Below are 17,107 nucleotides of genomic sequence, written 5' to 3'. Positions count from 1 at the left end.
CGGCCGAAACATTATGCCGAAAGCCGGACATCACCATCGGGTCACAAAGATGGAGGCCTTAGTCATCTACCGCATCTACATGGGCTTCGAGATCGATCTCTCCTACATCATTCAGCAGGTCATGCCGGACTTAGTTCTCGCGGCCTAGCATGCGGAACCTTTGCTATGGGAGGCTACCGACCTTGATCTTCGGGCATTTCGGGGTGAGTTTCGAGGATACACCAAAGGGACACCGGTTCACAGTGGATACTCTATTGGGACTCGGACCATTCGTCGATGAGACCGCAGCAGCCGAGAGATCTCCCGGTCCGGAGGGTGAGGATGATGAGGAATCAGAGGATGAGGATCAGGGGTCAGAGGATGGAGGAGAGGATATCGGTCCTGATAGTGATGATCAGGCCGGAGATGATGCAGATATGCACGAGGCTGAGCCAGTGCATCACGAGTTTCCTTCATCACACTTCGAGGCAGTGGCCCTTCACATGCAGCTCCAGAGACTTCAGATCTTGGGGCACAGATGAGATCGATGACTTCCATGCTAGAGAGGATGGAGGTCGACAGAGCAGATGTATGAGAGGATGGAGTCACGACAGATAGGATAGAGCATCGGTGACTCAGCTAGCGGAGGAGTTCGGAGCATACAGAGATCGTAGAAGATCACCTAGATAGACCGTACCCTAGGATTTCCATTTATGCATTTCAGATGTAATCGTTGTAAAAACTTTTGAAATTAATGAAGTTCATTTTGTTTCACTTAATTATTGTATATTATGCACCTTTCTTTTCCTTGCATTAGTGACATTTGTTCAAGTATAATTATGGTATGTTATTCGGAAATGTTCCGTTATGCCTCAAAGGTTAAGTTTCTAATTCAAAGTTGTTCTATTATTCACTTCTAAGAGTAGAAGAGTCATTTCAGATCAATGACTCAGAATGTTCAGTTATTGTCTTTTGTGGTTAGGATTTCCTCGAACCTTGGGCTCGATACCAATCATCACATCCTCCCAGCCGGCACCCTATCCGGCATACCCGAGAGTGTGATCCACAGCCCAAGATCGGTATCGAGTAATCAACCTCCCACATAAACAATAACATAATCATGAACAATCATAATAAAAGTGCGGAAGATAAACCATAGATCCAATAAGGAAAGAATGAATCATAAATAAATCAGAATACTAGATATAATCAAAGTGTCAATCGATAAGTAAAGTGAGGCAAAAATCCCACTCTACAACCAAATGAAAAGTAGCTCTAAAAGATAATAAACTAGACAAAATCTAATCCCAAAGAGCAAGTACAATGGGTAACTAAATTGTTCTCCACTTTATAGACAACATCCTTATAAGTGTAAATCTCATAAATGGCACAAGGACGCTTCCACTCAATGGTCGGACTAAGCATCGTACGGAGCATAACCACTGCGGGATCTTCAAAGGTAATTGTGGTAACCGCAATCACCTTCCCGGAGATATGCCTCTTCGCCTTGCGCTTCTTCATAGGAACCGTCATAGTACTCAAGACTGCAGGATAGTCTAACAAACATTGTACAATAAAGGAATGAGTTTCAAAGAAACTCAAGAAGGCGCTTAAATCCATAATATCATAAATGGCAAGATTTCGTAACAAACATAAATGCAATATGATATGAGACAAGCAATGAATGAATGAATCTAACTCTATGTATGCTGGTCTCTATTGGCAGACATGCTTTAAGTCATAGCACCGTACTTCTTTAGGAAGGTCTCAATCACTCATCATCAGTTGGTAATGGGTCCGGCATCCCTCGGGACATTCCATGGCTGGGGGTTAAGTCACCACTCTCTCACATCACCATTGGTCTAAGTACCGGCGCATGTCAGGGTAAAACCTAGCCAAATGCAAGTCTTCTACTTAGTTACATCAAGTCAGATCCAGATACGTCCATTCCTCGTCCCTGACGATCCTTTCCGGTATCCTTCACACTAGAGTCCTCATAGTCCCCGACTCACGGACTCATCAACCCTATTGATCATCCACATATGGTAAACGGGAAGCTCTCACGTCCTCTCACGGGTTGGTTACCGGTCTTAAGCGCCCGTGAGCCCAAGTCTAACCATATGCAACCCTACCAATAAATGGCCCCCACAATGTGATTCCCTGTCCTCTCACGGGTTGGTTACCGGTCTTGAGCGCCCATGAATCCCCATTGCTACCACGGGTCGTTCGGTCTCAATACCCTTCCGATTAGGGTCCGACATAACGGGACATCCTAGCCAAACACTACTAGACAATCCTAGATATGTCATCCAACAGTTTAGGAAGGTGTCCAGAGGGCATCTCCGGAAACATCCCATAATATTCCCGTAGTAGTCCAAGGACAGAAATGTCAAAAGGACACCTCTCCTTTCCAAACCATACTTAAGCATACACATGCATCAATTCATATCATCACATATATGGTAACTTCATATATGGAAAGAAATCAATAATTACAATCAACTTGTATATAATTGGTAAGTAAATCATACATGAATCAATTCAATATGAATAAGTATTGCTACTGTAATCAAAGTTATGCAACAGTAGTATATCATTGTAAGAATATAATTAAGGAAACATATCAATGATATTTAAATATAGAAACTAGATTCATGCTATTTATGTAATTAAGGAAATAACCATCCTTACCTTTTATAACTCGCAAAGGAATCCTAAGAAATCAAGTAAGATCTTGGCAAACTTGAGAAGAAGGTCCTAAACAAGTGTATACAACATATTAGGAAAGATCCCTAACAGAAAAGATACCAAAACATCCAACACAGACCAATTCTGGAGTTGGTGTACTCATTGGTCGAGTGGATTGGTCGATCGGGTCCAATCGACCAATCAATCGACCAATGCAGACAGTAGCCTAAAAAAAACAGAGTTTTAAGATATGAAATCCGAATTTGGTGGTTCAAAAGGGTACTAACCAAGGGGTAAACTACATCAGTAGTATTCTAACATATAGGGGACCTCAAAACACTAATCCAATCAAGCCATCAAGATCCAAATTAGGAAACAAAAAGTTACCATAATTAGATCAACCATGGATCTTGATGAATTCGAAATAGAAATCAAAGACAAGAACAATAGGAGGATGGATCATTGCTTCAGGTAAAGGTATCATGAAAACATCTTAGATCTTCAAGGTAATAGGCTTAAAAACATAAATCTAAATAAGGAAACAAAACCTACCATATATGTAACTACCATGATTCATGAAGAACACATAGTATGGTAGAAGAGAACAACTAGAGATTGATAGATCATGGATCATGAAAAGAAAACACAGCAATTAACTACTAACATGATCAATATAGAAGATCCAAGGAGATCAGAATTCAAATCAGAAGTTTAACAAAGATTAGATCATGGTTTGATCATGATTCCTTCAAAAGCTTGCAATGATCATGGTTAAGATCATTGTTCTAGCCTCTAATCCTTAGGATGATCATGAGAGACAAGTCCAGAGATGTTTGCAACAGAGAATGCAGCATCTCCTCTACTGTCTCAACTCAAAAAGGAAAGAAAATAAGAGATAGAGGAGAAGAAGAGAGTGTAGACATACCTTTTGATGAAAAGGAAGAGTTTCGACGAAGATCCGTCAAGAAAATCACCAAGGATGCAAGGGAGATGACTTGCAGAGGTCTTTGGTTCGTTCCAAGGAGTTTGGAGGCAGCAAATACGAAGTGGACTCGAGATTGGACTTAAATAGAGCAAGAAAAACCTAATTGCCAAAGACAAGACTCATTGGTCGAGTGGATTGGTCGATTGGTCCAATCGACCAATCGACGACCAATGCCGACAAGAAATCCAAAACAGGGGAATTGAAGACCCGGATCAAATCCAATCCTAAAGGGGTTTTGCACACATGTCAAGTGACTTACCTAATAGGTAGAAATGCCTTCAAACCAAGATAGAGAGCACTCCAAGTCCATCAACTAATCCGATCTTCATCAAGATTCAGTTTCCATAAATAGAACTTCATCATCAACTTTCATGGATTCAAAGCCAGACACCAAGTCCTCTACTGGGATGGCCCAAAGCTGACTTCTTACTTTACTTCGGGTCACTGGACCTACAAATAACAAGGTTTCCGGGTCAAGGTTAGGGCTGGGTTTTACACCAAGTCTAGAAGGGAGAACGGCCGAAGGTCTGGTAATCTTTGGGAGAAACATTAGCTCTCGGAGGGCATAGGAGTCGAGTGGTTATCCTTGAGTACTTGTTGATCCTCCCTAAGAGGTGACTCACATATTTAACTCCGATTTTCCCTCATGCACCAGTGTGCGGCTTCGATGCTTCGAGGCAGATGTATCTTGCCAACGAGGTTAAACTAAGGGAATCAACCAGTGTATTTTCCCTTCCCAGCCGCGACTCCACATCTCACGGGTAAATTTTGCTCTCGTTGTCCCGAACGGTAGAGACAATGAAAAGAGGCAGGCATACTTCTTGTCCAACTGTCTAGGTCAAATTGAGGTGGGGTGCTACTGTTGTAGGTCTCAGGACCTAGAAAAACTTTCGAAGGAGGTATGAACTCCTTTCAAGCGATCACGATCTGCGATCCTCATGCAGGTCCGAGACTCAGGAAGATCAAGGCTGCTAAAAACCCCTGGAAAATTACCTGCGCACTTCGCAAGTGAAACCAACACATTTGAGAACTTCCGTGGTGGTAAAAGCAAGAGACACCATATGTTGTTTGTAGGTCCAACAACCCGAAGTAAGGCAAGAAGTCAACTATGGGCCACCTAAGTGGAAGACTTGGTGTTTGGCTTAGAATCCATGAGAGTTGTTGACAATGTTCCATTTATGGAAACTTGTTTAGGACTGAAAAGGAAACTGCACCCTGATGAAGATGGAATTAGTTGAAGGACTTGGAGTACTCTCTGACTTGGTTCGAAGGCATTTCTACATACTAGGTAAGCCACTTGGTGTGTGTGCAAAACCCCTTCAAGTTTGGATTTGATTTGAGCCTTCATTTCCCTATTTTGGACTTGCTATTCTGCTTGGTCAACTACTTGGTCAACTGGGCTGGTCGACCAATCAATAGACCAATGGGATCTGTTTTGCTGAATTAGGTCTTAGCTTCTCTATTTAAGCCCAACTTCGAGTCTAATTCGTCTTTTGTGCCTCCAAACTTCCTGGAACGAACCAGAGCTCTCCTCAAGTCATCTCCTCTACATCCTTGGTAATTTTCTTGTCGGATCTTTGTCAAATCTCTTGCATTTACATCAAAAGGTATGCGATCATCCTCCTCTATTCTCCATCTTTGATTCTCTATAGTTTTTCTTTCCTTTTCTATTTGAGAACAATAGAGTTAATGTTGCATCTCTGTTGCAACCATCACTCTACTCATCTCCTCTCTTTTCCTAAGGATTTAAAGCTTGATGGATGATCTTCATCAAGATCATCACTCGCTTTTGAAGGAAACCATGTATTCATCTTCTTTCCTTTTTTAGAATCAATGTTCTTCAATCTTAGATCTATTTTTCTAGAAGATCTATGCATGCTTTTCATGAATTCTCTATCAGATTAGTAATCCATCATTCCATAGTTTCTCGTCCATGAATTTGCCATGATTTCTCAAAGAACCTTGATTGACTTATTTATGGTAAGTTTTTGTTTCCTATTTTGTGACTTGAAGACTTGATGTCATTAGGGTTTTGAAGTCCTCTATAGATCAATACTATCACTGCATATTCCCTCTTGTTTGGTGTCCTTTTGAATCACAAAATTCGGATTTTGAATCAGAAATCTCTGATTTTGTCTGTCACTGACTCTGTTGGTCGACTGCTTGGTCGACTGAGTCAAGAGACCAATCAATCGACCAACAAGGACAGTAACCTCATATTTGGTCTATTTTGGATGATTTGATCTCTTACCTTCTAGGTTTCTTTCCTAATAAGATATATATACTTGTTTAGGACCTTCTTGCCAAGTTTGGGAAGATTCTCCTTGATCTTTAGAGATTCTCTTCAAGTTATATAAGGTAAGGATAGTCATTTCCTTAATTACATAGATTACATGATTTAGTTTTTATATTTGAACCTCACTAATTTATTTCCATAAATAGATTGCTATATTGATGTACTACTGATGCAACTACTTTAATTATAGTAGCATTATTTGTTTATGCTAATTAATTCATATATGATTTACTTGCCAATTATATACATGTTGGATCATGTTATTGATTTCTTTCCATATGGGGAGTTACTATATTTGTGTTATGATTGATTCATGGTTGTGAATAATCAGGTATGGTTTGGAAAGGGGAGGTGTCCTTTTGACACTTCTATCCTTGGACACCTATGGAAATATTATGGGATGTTTCCGGAGATGCCCTTTGACACCTTCCTAAACTGTTGGTTGACATACCTAGGGCTGTCTAGTAGTGTTTGGCTAGGATGTCCTGTTATATCAGACCCTAATCGGAGGGGTATTAAGACCGAACGACCCGTGGTAGCAATGGGGATTCATGGGCGCTCAAGACCAGTAACCAACCCGTGAGAGGACAGGAATCACATTGTGGGGGCCATTCATTGGTAGGGTTGCATATGGATAGACTTGGGCTCATGGGCGCTCAAGACCAGTAACTAGCCCGTGAGGGGACATGAGAGCTTCCCATTTACCATATGTGGATAACCAATAGGGTTGATGTGTCCCTAGTCAGGGACTATGAGGACCTAGTGTGAAGGATACCGGAAAGGATTGCAAGGGGTGAGGAATGGACGTATCTGGATCTGAGTTGATGTAACTAAGTGGAAGACTCGCATTTGGCTAGGCTTTAACCCTGACATGCGCCAGTACTTAGACCAATGGTGATGTGAGAGAGCGGTGACCTAAACCCCAGCCATATAATTTTCTGAGGGATGCTGGACCCACTACCAAACGGCGTTGTGTGATGAGACCTTTCCGAAGAAGTACTGTGTTATGACTTAAAGCATGTCTGTCAATAGAGACCAGCATACATAGAGTTAGAATCATAATGCATCATATGTTTCATGTCACATTGCATCTTACTTTGCTTTGAAATTCTGCTATTTATGTTATTATGGATTAACTGCCTTACTGGGTTTCTTTTGAATCTCACTCCTTTTGTGCTATGTATTGTTAGATTTCTCTACAAGCTTTGAGTATCACGACTGCTCGTATGAAGAAGCCCAGGGAGAAGAGACATACCTCCAGGAAGGTGATTGCGGCTACTATCACATCCACCCAGTTGGTACCCTATCTGGCATACCCGGGATGTGATCCACAGCCCCGAAGATCCATAGTTCAGAGACCACATCAGCCACATCGACTATAACACAATCATGAACAATCAATATTAAGTTACAATCAATAAAATAGAATTCAGGAATGAGATATCAAGGATAATCAGAGTACGAAAATAAATATTAAATCAGATAAATTAAGAAGGCAGTGGGCGGAATCCACTCCTTCACCAAGCGGAAGTGAGGTCAAAATTTAGGTAAGTACAAGTCTCAAGTTATGAAGATAGTTAAAGTTATTACAATTCTTCTAAGTTTAATTGTCACAAAAAAAAGAGGGGTAACTACTCATAAGTCTCCTCCACAATAGATATGTCCTCTTCAAAGGTGAGGACCATGGAGATCCAACATGACTGCTCCCATACAACTCCAGGGCTAACCCTGGTATGCCGAGTGATCTTCTTCGGTACGGTCACCGAAGTCTTCAATGTAGCTAGTCTCCGGATAGTAGTATGAGGTATCCGGGTCCGCCTCAGGGAGTGTGCCATCAGAGTAATCACCTGTAGAATAGCCTAACAAAATATTGCAACAGAAAAGGAATGAGTTCAAAAGAACTCAGCAAGGAAGTTATTCCACCACACATAAAGAATTGGGTCCTGCATCCCTCTCGGACAAATCCATGGTTGGGGGTTTTGGTCACCACTCTCTCACATCACCGTTTGGTCTAAGTATTGGCGCATGTCAAGGTATAGCCTAGCCCAATGCAAGTCATCTACTTAATCATATCATGTTAGTTCCAGATACGTCCATTCCTCCCCTCTTGGGATCCTTTTCGGTATCCTTCACACTAGAGTCACAGATATTACTCACCGGACTCATCAACCCTATTGGTCATCCACAAATGGTAAACGGAAAGCTCTCACGTCCCTCTCACAGATCATTTCACCGGTCTTGATTGCCCGTGAGCCCAAGTCTAGCCATTTGCAACCCTACCAATAAATGGCCCCTTTCGGGTAACCGTAATGCAATTTATGTCCTCTCACAGAGTGGATACTGGTCTTGAGCGCCCACAAATCCACACTACTACCACGGATTGTTCGGTCTCAATGCCCTTCCGAATCGGGTCTGATATGATAGGGACATCCTAGCCATACATCTAGACAAGTCCTATGTATTTCATTCATTAACCCGGGAAGCGTCGATGGACACCTTCGGAGAACATCCCATACTATTCCCTCCGATGTCCAAGGACAGAAGCACCAGTAGGGTACCCCTCAATCCCAAGTTATACTTAAGCAATCACATGCCCAAGTTCATCATATCAGTTCACAAGATACAACATCATAATAAACATTCAATTCATGACATTGACATAAGTCATCATATATTGAAATTGATAAACATGATAAGACATTGAAATAACATAATGTAAACACAAAGCTACTGTTGAAAGACATGTAGCAAGTCTAACATGATAAGAATATGAAATAGAAACTATATTTACTAAGTTAGGGATACCAAGTCAAGATTCCATATCTTAGGTAATTATATCGATAACTATCCTTACCTAGAATCGGAGAAGAGAATGGTCCAAGATCACAAGCAAGTGGCCCAAATAGCCTTAAAGTCCTAAACAAGCATATATGAAAGGTTAGAGAAGAAATCAGAACAATTGGAGATCAAACGAATCAGAACTAGGAAAAAGTTGCTGACAACAACTCTATTGGTCAATAAATTTGGTCGATAGTATCGACCAATAGTATCGACCAAATCAATTTTCGGACAAAGAAGGCGGCTTTTTGGATTCTTGCCCAGATTTGGTCTTCCGGGTCTCGGATCAACACGAAACTTGGAGGATAGTCTAAGCACAACATAGGGGCTCTAATTATCAAGAAATCATCATAATCCAACGGTCCATTTGGAAATCCCCAAATTGACATATCAAGGTTAAGAGTTGTAGATCATGGCATTGGCTACATCTTAATGCAAATTGGGGGAAAACATGGGGGATTAGGTAGGGAATCATTTAGAAGTAACATTGAACTCATATGCAAGGTATAGATTAGGTTAATCATAAGCTTCATCTCGGTTTTGGTAAATAAAGCAAGTTGGTAAGCAATAAATCATGGAAATGTGTAGTTAATGATCATGAGGTGAATCAATCATAGTCATATCGGTGAAAACATCATTGTATGGGGTTTAGAAGGTTCATGGCAAGGTGTTTGTAAGGTTGCAGCACCTTGGCCATGGTCCCAACAATGAAATAGAGAAAAGATGAGTGAGAAAGTGATTAGGAGAGAGAGTCATACCTTTAAAGTGGAACAAGAAAGTAGGAATGAGTGGTTGGCAATGATTGATGAAGAAGATGCTTCACCACTACCAAGGAGGAGTTCTTGAGAGGCTCTCCCATGTTCCCAGATGTTAAAAACACGAGAATAGGGCTCCAGTCTCGAGGAATAAATAAATAGAAAAGAATATTCCAAGAATCTTTAAATCTGGGTTCAGCAAACCTGTATCGATCAATAGTATCGACCAAAACATGTTTCTGCAGAATTTTACAGAATAGTTCAGCAACTTTAGGTGCGGACTTGGAGGGCTATACAAGGTCAAATTGCATGGGGTTTTCTCCTACAGTTCACTCAAGAGGTCTAGTTTTAGGGAGTACCTTCGGATTATGCACAGGAGTCCGTTTGATATTTCAACTGTCTCACTCTTCATCAGTGCGCAGATTCTAACTTAACACTGCTAATGTGTTCAAGGAAGGAGCAGCATCATCAATGTCCATAAACTGGAGTTCCGACATTACGTCATCAACCAGTAGGGCCCATAAGTCCCTCCTACCACCACTTCGGGTCTTCGGACCTACAAACACAACAATGACCGGGTCGGGTCAAGGTTAGGTAAAAGCTGGATTTTACAGCTACGACGATCACATTGAAGATTCCGCAGGTGGTTATGCTACATACGATGCTTAGTCCATCGATAGAAGCACCCTTGTACCATTTTTGAGATTTATGCTTATAGAGATGTTCTCTATAAGATTGAGAACGATTTAGTTACTCATTGTACTTGTATTGGGATTAGTTTTGATCTCTTTTCCTTTCTTTTTGGAACTACTTTTTCGCTATTGGTAGAGTGAGATTTCCGCATCACTTTGCTTTATGATTTTGACATTTTTGTTACCTTTTGTACTCTAATGATATATGACTTTATTCCTTCCTTATTTGGATCTCTCATTTATACTTTGCACATTGATTATTTATGTTCATGATTATGTTATTGTCTATGTGGGAGGTTGATTACCTCGATACTTGATCTTCGGGGCTGTGGATCACACACTCGGGTATGCCAGGTAGGGTACCGGCTGGGTGGATGTGACACCATACCCATTGCTGTCAGCTGCTGAGAGTAAGGAGAAGTTGATCCCCGGAGGGCACTTGGATAAGTATATTGAGGCCCTTTACTAGGACGAGGCTCCATCTACACTGAGAAAACGCCGCAGGACTACTCCATGTGATCAGACTGAGTCAGGAGGAAAGGCTCCAATGGTGCTCGGGGACAAGGACCTTCATAGAATGACTACAACATTCGTGAGGTCCACTCCCAAACCACCAAGGCAAATAAAGCAAACAACACGTGTCACAGGCATCGTTAAGCCCTTTGCAGCAACACATCTTTGATCAAGGACCCAGGGGAAGGGACGAATACTAAATAAATGCTGAAAATAAATTGAGGAAAATAAATAACAGAGCAGTATAATAGGAAAAAGGAAACCTTAACCAAAGAGAGGCATGATTGTAGGCATCTTTGATCAAGGACCCAGGGGAAGGGAGAACAATAAATAAATGTTGAAAGTAAATCCTAATTTAAGAATATTGAGGGATAGATAGAAGTGGGAATGGAGGGGGGAGAGAAGATTATTGAAGAATGTTACTTACTTGCATCTTTGAACTTCAAACAATAAAAGAGAATTGAACAAACAATTCAAATCTCAACCAACCCTAACAACCAGATCTAGATCTAGATCTGCAATTGCTAGACCCAGAGACAAACGAATCTTGAAACTTGAAACTTGAACTTGAAATTGCATTACATTACATAGAAAAATTAAACCTAAACATTCAATCTAGAAATTAGAATCTCACAAAAGCAAGCAAAGAAAACTAGAGAAAGCCTAAATAAACTGAAGAGAAAAGAAAATGTGCTCTTCCTAAGCTCTAAAACACATTTTTCCTTTGATGGAGTATGGAGTATGCTCTCCTTTTATAGAGTTTACATGGGATATGAATCTTGACAGAATTTGAATCAAACTCGAAGTTCCTATCTGACTCAACCAATTAGGGTTTTGGCATACTGATCGGACTGGCTTAGAGAGATCAAATGCACAATTCCACCGTTGGATTTGAGGATCAAGAAGTCATGAAGCTCGATCGGACTCTGGATGACCGTTCGATGAAGGGCTTGATCGAAATTGAACAGAGACATTCAAAAATGGCATTTTCCCTCTTCCTTCTCTGAATATAATTATTTTTCCTCTTTTTCTTTCTTTGATCAAATCCCAAATAGGAAATAAGATATTGAAGTATGCAAGGACTCTTTTCTCCATTAGGACTCTCTCAATAATATCTTTGTAGATTTAATTGATGATTTATAATCTCAGCCATAGATCAAAATTTGCTTCTTTATCTCTAAAATATTTTGGACTTGGCCCATAATCACGTCTCTAGCCCATCACGCTCTAGATCAGGTCCATTTTCACATTTGAGAATTTGAACGGACCTCTTGACGTATAAAATTGCATGATTCATACCCAAAACTCCAAATATTTGCTTAAATCTTGAAAATTCCTAAAATCTGCAAAAACAACATAAAATCCAAGGTAGCTCCACTCTAAGTGTGTAAAATGCATGCTTTATGCCCTAAGATTTCAACATTAATGTGCTCATCAACACACTTTATTCAAAATGGGCTAATCACTTTCGCCAAAAGGAGAGCTCAATGATGTTTATATCCCTCACAAAGAAGCTATTGTGTGCTAGGTTGGCTAAATCATGGGACAAGAAAAATCTTGGTTGATACCGGATCATCCGCAGACACTACGTCTCAGGATGCTTTCCCATCACTATGGATCAACAAGGAAATGTCACCATCAACTGCAACCTTGGTATACAACTTCCAGAGAAGTTCCATTCCCATTAGAGGGATAAGTGTAGGGATTTCCACCCACAAGTAAGCTGACCCATTATGTTTGTGGTCAGGCGCAGCTTGTCGATGTGGGACATTTCTTGGGACTACTCTGCTTTAGGGGCTGTTTGAGTAATTATCTCCCCCAGGCATGCGATACTAAAATCACCAGCTGCTAAGGGCGTTGGAGTTCTGCAGGATTGATCAAAGATAGTCTAGAACCTGTCAAAATGATCGATGGAGGATAGTCCACAACTCGACTTGCAGAAGCCACTCTCACCGACTGAATATGTAACAACAAGTGTGGGGGATTGGGACAATGGGGAGCACCTGTCACATCCCGCCCTAACTCCACCAAGGGAATACCCTATCTGGATTACCTGGGGAGTGAATTACTGTCCCGCCGATCAAGTTTAGGAACGATCATAATCACTTAGCACAATAATATAATCAAAAGCAAGAACAATTCCTTATTTCCAAATAATTCAATAATAAAAGTCGAGAAAGTACCTCAGAAGGATTCACAAATAACATCAGAGTGCGGAAAGGATTTCATTAGTATAAACAATCAAGTGTAAAATGGAGGGAGGAAACCCGTCCTATAATATTAGCGGAAGATGAAACGAATAAAAGTAAAGGTTACAACCGATTCACCAAATAACGAGTGAAACAACTAAGCTATAGTCCCGATAATTCAAATAAAAGGTTAAAAAGGGAATGAGGCGACATCCCATCCTTAACACACAATATAAAACTGAACTACTACAAAAAGTCCCGATCTCGGTCTACTCGTCTTTATCAACTGGTTCATCGCCACCAGTATGATACAAGTCTTCAACTCGGCCTCCAGAGGGTTGACTGGTACAGCCAACAGTGGTATTACCTGCAGAAAAGTCTAACAAGATATGTTGCGAAAAGGAGTGAGTTCAAAAGAACTCAGCAAGGAAAGTTATTCCATAATAACATAAATCATATGATGCACAACATAGCATGATGCAATATGATATGAGACATATGATGTAAACATGAATCTAACTCTAAGTATGCTGGTCATCTAGGGTAGACATGCTTTAAGTCATAGCACCGTACTTCTCTGGGTCGTCAGTCACTCTCCCATTTCCATATCTTGGGAATGCCCGGGGAAGATCGGTAAAGTCATCAAAAAACCGTGGTAAGGGGATCGGTCACCGCTCTCTCACATCACCATTTGGTAAAGTACTGGCGCATGTCACAGTAAAGCCTAGCCCAATGCAAGTCATCTACTCAGTCATATCATCTCAGTTCCAGATACGTCCATTCCTCTCCCCCGGCGATCCTTTCCGGTATCCTTCACATTAGAGTCAGCGTAATCCTGGATTACGGACTCATCAACCCTATTGGTCATCCACATATAGTAAACGGGAAGCTCTCACGTCCTCTCACGGGTTGGTTACCGGTCTTGAGCGCCCGTGAGCCCAAGTCCATCCATATGCAACCCTACCAATAAATGGCCCCCACAATGAGATTTATGACCTCTCACGGATTGGTTACTGGTCTTGAGTGCCCACAAATCCCCACTGCTACCACGGGTCGTTCGGTCTCAATGCCCTTCCGATTCGGGTCTGATACGACAGGGACATCCTAGCCAAACAACTAGACAATCCTATGTATGTCATCCAATAACCTGGGAAAGAGTCGATAGGCACCATCAGAGAACATCCCATACTATTCCCTCCGGTGTCCAAGGACAGAAGTGTCAATAGGACACTCCCCAATCCCAAGTTATACCTAGACAATCACATATTCAAGTTCATCACTTCTCATGCATCCAATATATCTTCATAATACAAGTTAAATCATGATATTGAAATGAATCATCATAGACATAAGTAAACAAGAATAGTAATGTAACATGACAAGAGTATAAAGATTTCAATACTACTGTTCTAACACGTATATCACAGTCTTATAACGATTAAAAGAAATCAAGAGATTCTATTCATAAATAAGAACATAAATCATAAGTTGATGATCTATATGTTTATGGAGATAACCATCCTTACCTTAGGTTGAGTTGATGATGAATTGAGAGTACCAAGAAATAGTCCAAAATAATTGTTAAGGCCCTAAACAAACATCAATAATAAGTTAGAGAAGAAGTCGAGAAGATCGGATGTCAAACGGATCAAAATGGAGCAAGGTTGCTGTCAGCAACAACTTTGACCAAAACCATCGACCAAAACCATCGACCAAAATAATCCTCGGGCAGAATAGTGGATTTTGGGGATTTTGGTCCGAAATGGGTCTTCCGGGGTTCGGATCGATCTGAAACTTGGAGGGATGATTAATAACAATGTAAGAACACTACCTAGCAAGTATTATCACAATCCAATGGTCCAAATGAAAACCCCCAAATTGAGGTCCTATGTTCTAAAGACAAGAATCCTAGCATTCATGAGAAATTGATGTAATTGAAAGGGAAGCTAGAGAATTAGTTGGGGAATAGGTTAGGAACATAATTACAATCATTTGCAAGCCAGAGATTAGACTAATCATACTCCACATCTCAGTTTAGTATAATAAATCGAGTTGTGAAGTAAGGAATCATAGTAATGTATATGTAAAGATCAAGATGCAAGTGAAGCATAGCAAGAATGAAGGAAAAGCAAGTATAAATGGGAAGAGACGATCATGGCAAGGTGTTTGCAAGGTTGCAGCACCTTGGCCATGGTCTCATCAGTAAAAGAAGAAGGGAAGTGAGTAGAATAGAGAGCAAGAGAGAGAATCATACCTTAGAAGATGGTAGTTGGAGAAGAGAGACAAGGATTCTTGTAGAAGGTCATCACCCAAGCTAAGGAGGAGCTAAAGATGAGCCTTCCCACGTTCTCAGGTGAGAAAAATGATTGCAAAAGGCTCAAGGCTCGAGGTCATATTAAATAGAAAAGGAATATTCCATGGAATCGTTAACTTGGCAGACTGGGACATTTTGGTCGATGCTTTTGGTCGATGGTATCAACCAAAATGATTTCAGCAGAAAACTCAGGTTTAAAACAGCAATTTCAAGTAGGGATTTGAAAGGCTATACAAGGTCAAATTGAGTGAGGTTTTCTTCCACAATTCAATCAAGAAGTCTAGTTTCCAGAAATACATTTGGATCAAGCATGGGAGGTCATTAGGTCCACCAAATAAGCTTACCTTCTTCGATGCGCAAGCAGGATTTGCCAGACACAGTTCAGCAACTTCGGACAGGGATTTGGAAGGCTATATGGGGTCAAATGGAGTGGGGTTTTCTCCTACAAGTCCATCAAGAAGTCTAGTTTCAGGAAATATATTTGGTTTGAGCACAGGAGTTCATTTGGTATTTCAACTAATTCACCCCTCTTCGGTGTGCAGATTCAAAACTAACACTGACAATGCCCTCAAGTGAGGGGCATCATCGTCAATGTTCACAGGCTTGGGTTCCAACACCAAATCATCAACCAAAAGGGTCCACAAGTCTCATTTCCCCCACTTCGGGTTTTCGGACCTACAAACATAATAGGTCCCGGGCCGGGCCAAGGTAGGATAAGGCCAAACATTACAAATCTACCCTGAGGGAAAGGTCTGACATGGCTTCCTAAGGTTTTCAAAGATAATAATATTGAAACTAAAGTCAAACTTTAAGGTCTAATATCAAACAAGTCTTTCTTTATCCCAAAATAAAAAGGGTGTCCGGGCTAGGTTTGGGCTGGATGTTACAGCACCAGTCAAAAGGGGGCCATGGTTACTGAACCTACCCCATGCACCAAAAGGGTGACTTTCTTAGAAGTTTTATCCAGGGGTTATTCCGGGAAGTGACTTCCCTGGAAATCGAAAGATGGAGGCCTCCTAAGCCTTTCCCTCAGTGAAAAGCATTTGTATCTTCGTTGCTGAAAAGCATTTGCAGCTTTTGCAAACTAACCCAAGAGTAATGGAAATGTTGTGAAAAGACGTTTGCAACCCTCACGAAAGGAGGATGTGCTTCAGTATCTGAGCAACAGAGGATCCTCAGAAGATAGAAGTGGCAAAGGAGCTTCACATAAACTTGAAAGTCATTGGTATCCGAGAAGTTACTTGCTATAGTAAGCTAAGTTCTCGGAAGGGGACATAAAACTTATGCGAATTACCAGAAGACAGACTTCTAAGGAGAATTTACTTGTCAATAAGGTGCATCACGAAACAAGTAAGAATCACTGGCTCAAAATAGTTACAAGTATTTTCCTAAGTATGACTTCCCAGACGAAGGGTGCACCTCTGGGTTTCTATCCCTAAGTATCCATACTTAGTCATTTTCCTCATGACTTCCAAAAAAGTGCTTATGTGGGTGTCCAAGGGAAGGCAATTATATTATAATTTTCTTTCAGGGCCTATTTTAGAAAGTACAGAGTCTTTGAGTTTGAACAAAGAAATGATAAGAAAAGACTTTCCATTCATGAACAATGGAAAATTTACAAAAGGAAGGGAGCTCCCAAAAAATATAGGAGCCCTAAAAATGATTCCAAAAAGGGTAAAGAAAAAGAAAAAAGGAAATACTTTTTCTGATAAAGCCAGCAAAGTTAAAGGTTGATATCATCTTGAATGGTCACTATGATAGTGCCATCTGGGTTCACTTGTTGAAGAGGGATAGGCTCTGCATCTTCTTCAAAATTTTTGGGATCAAAGGCGGCGACACTAATGCTAGGAGGAGAGGA

The sequence above is a fragment of the Hakea prostrata genome, unplaced genomic scaffold (assembly GCF_041222555.1).
Source record: "Hakea prostrata isolate BN-2017 unplaced genomic scaffold, UWA_Hpros_2 contig_67, whole genome shotgun sequence".
NCBI lineage: Eukaryota > Viridiplantae > Streptophyta > Magnoliopsida > Proteales > Proteaceae > Hakea > Hakea prostrata.
Note: the sequence above shows the minus strand (reverse complement) of the source record.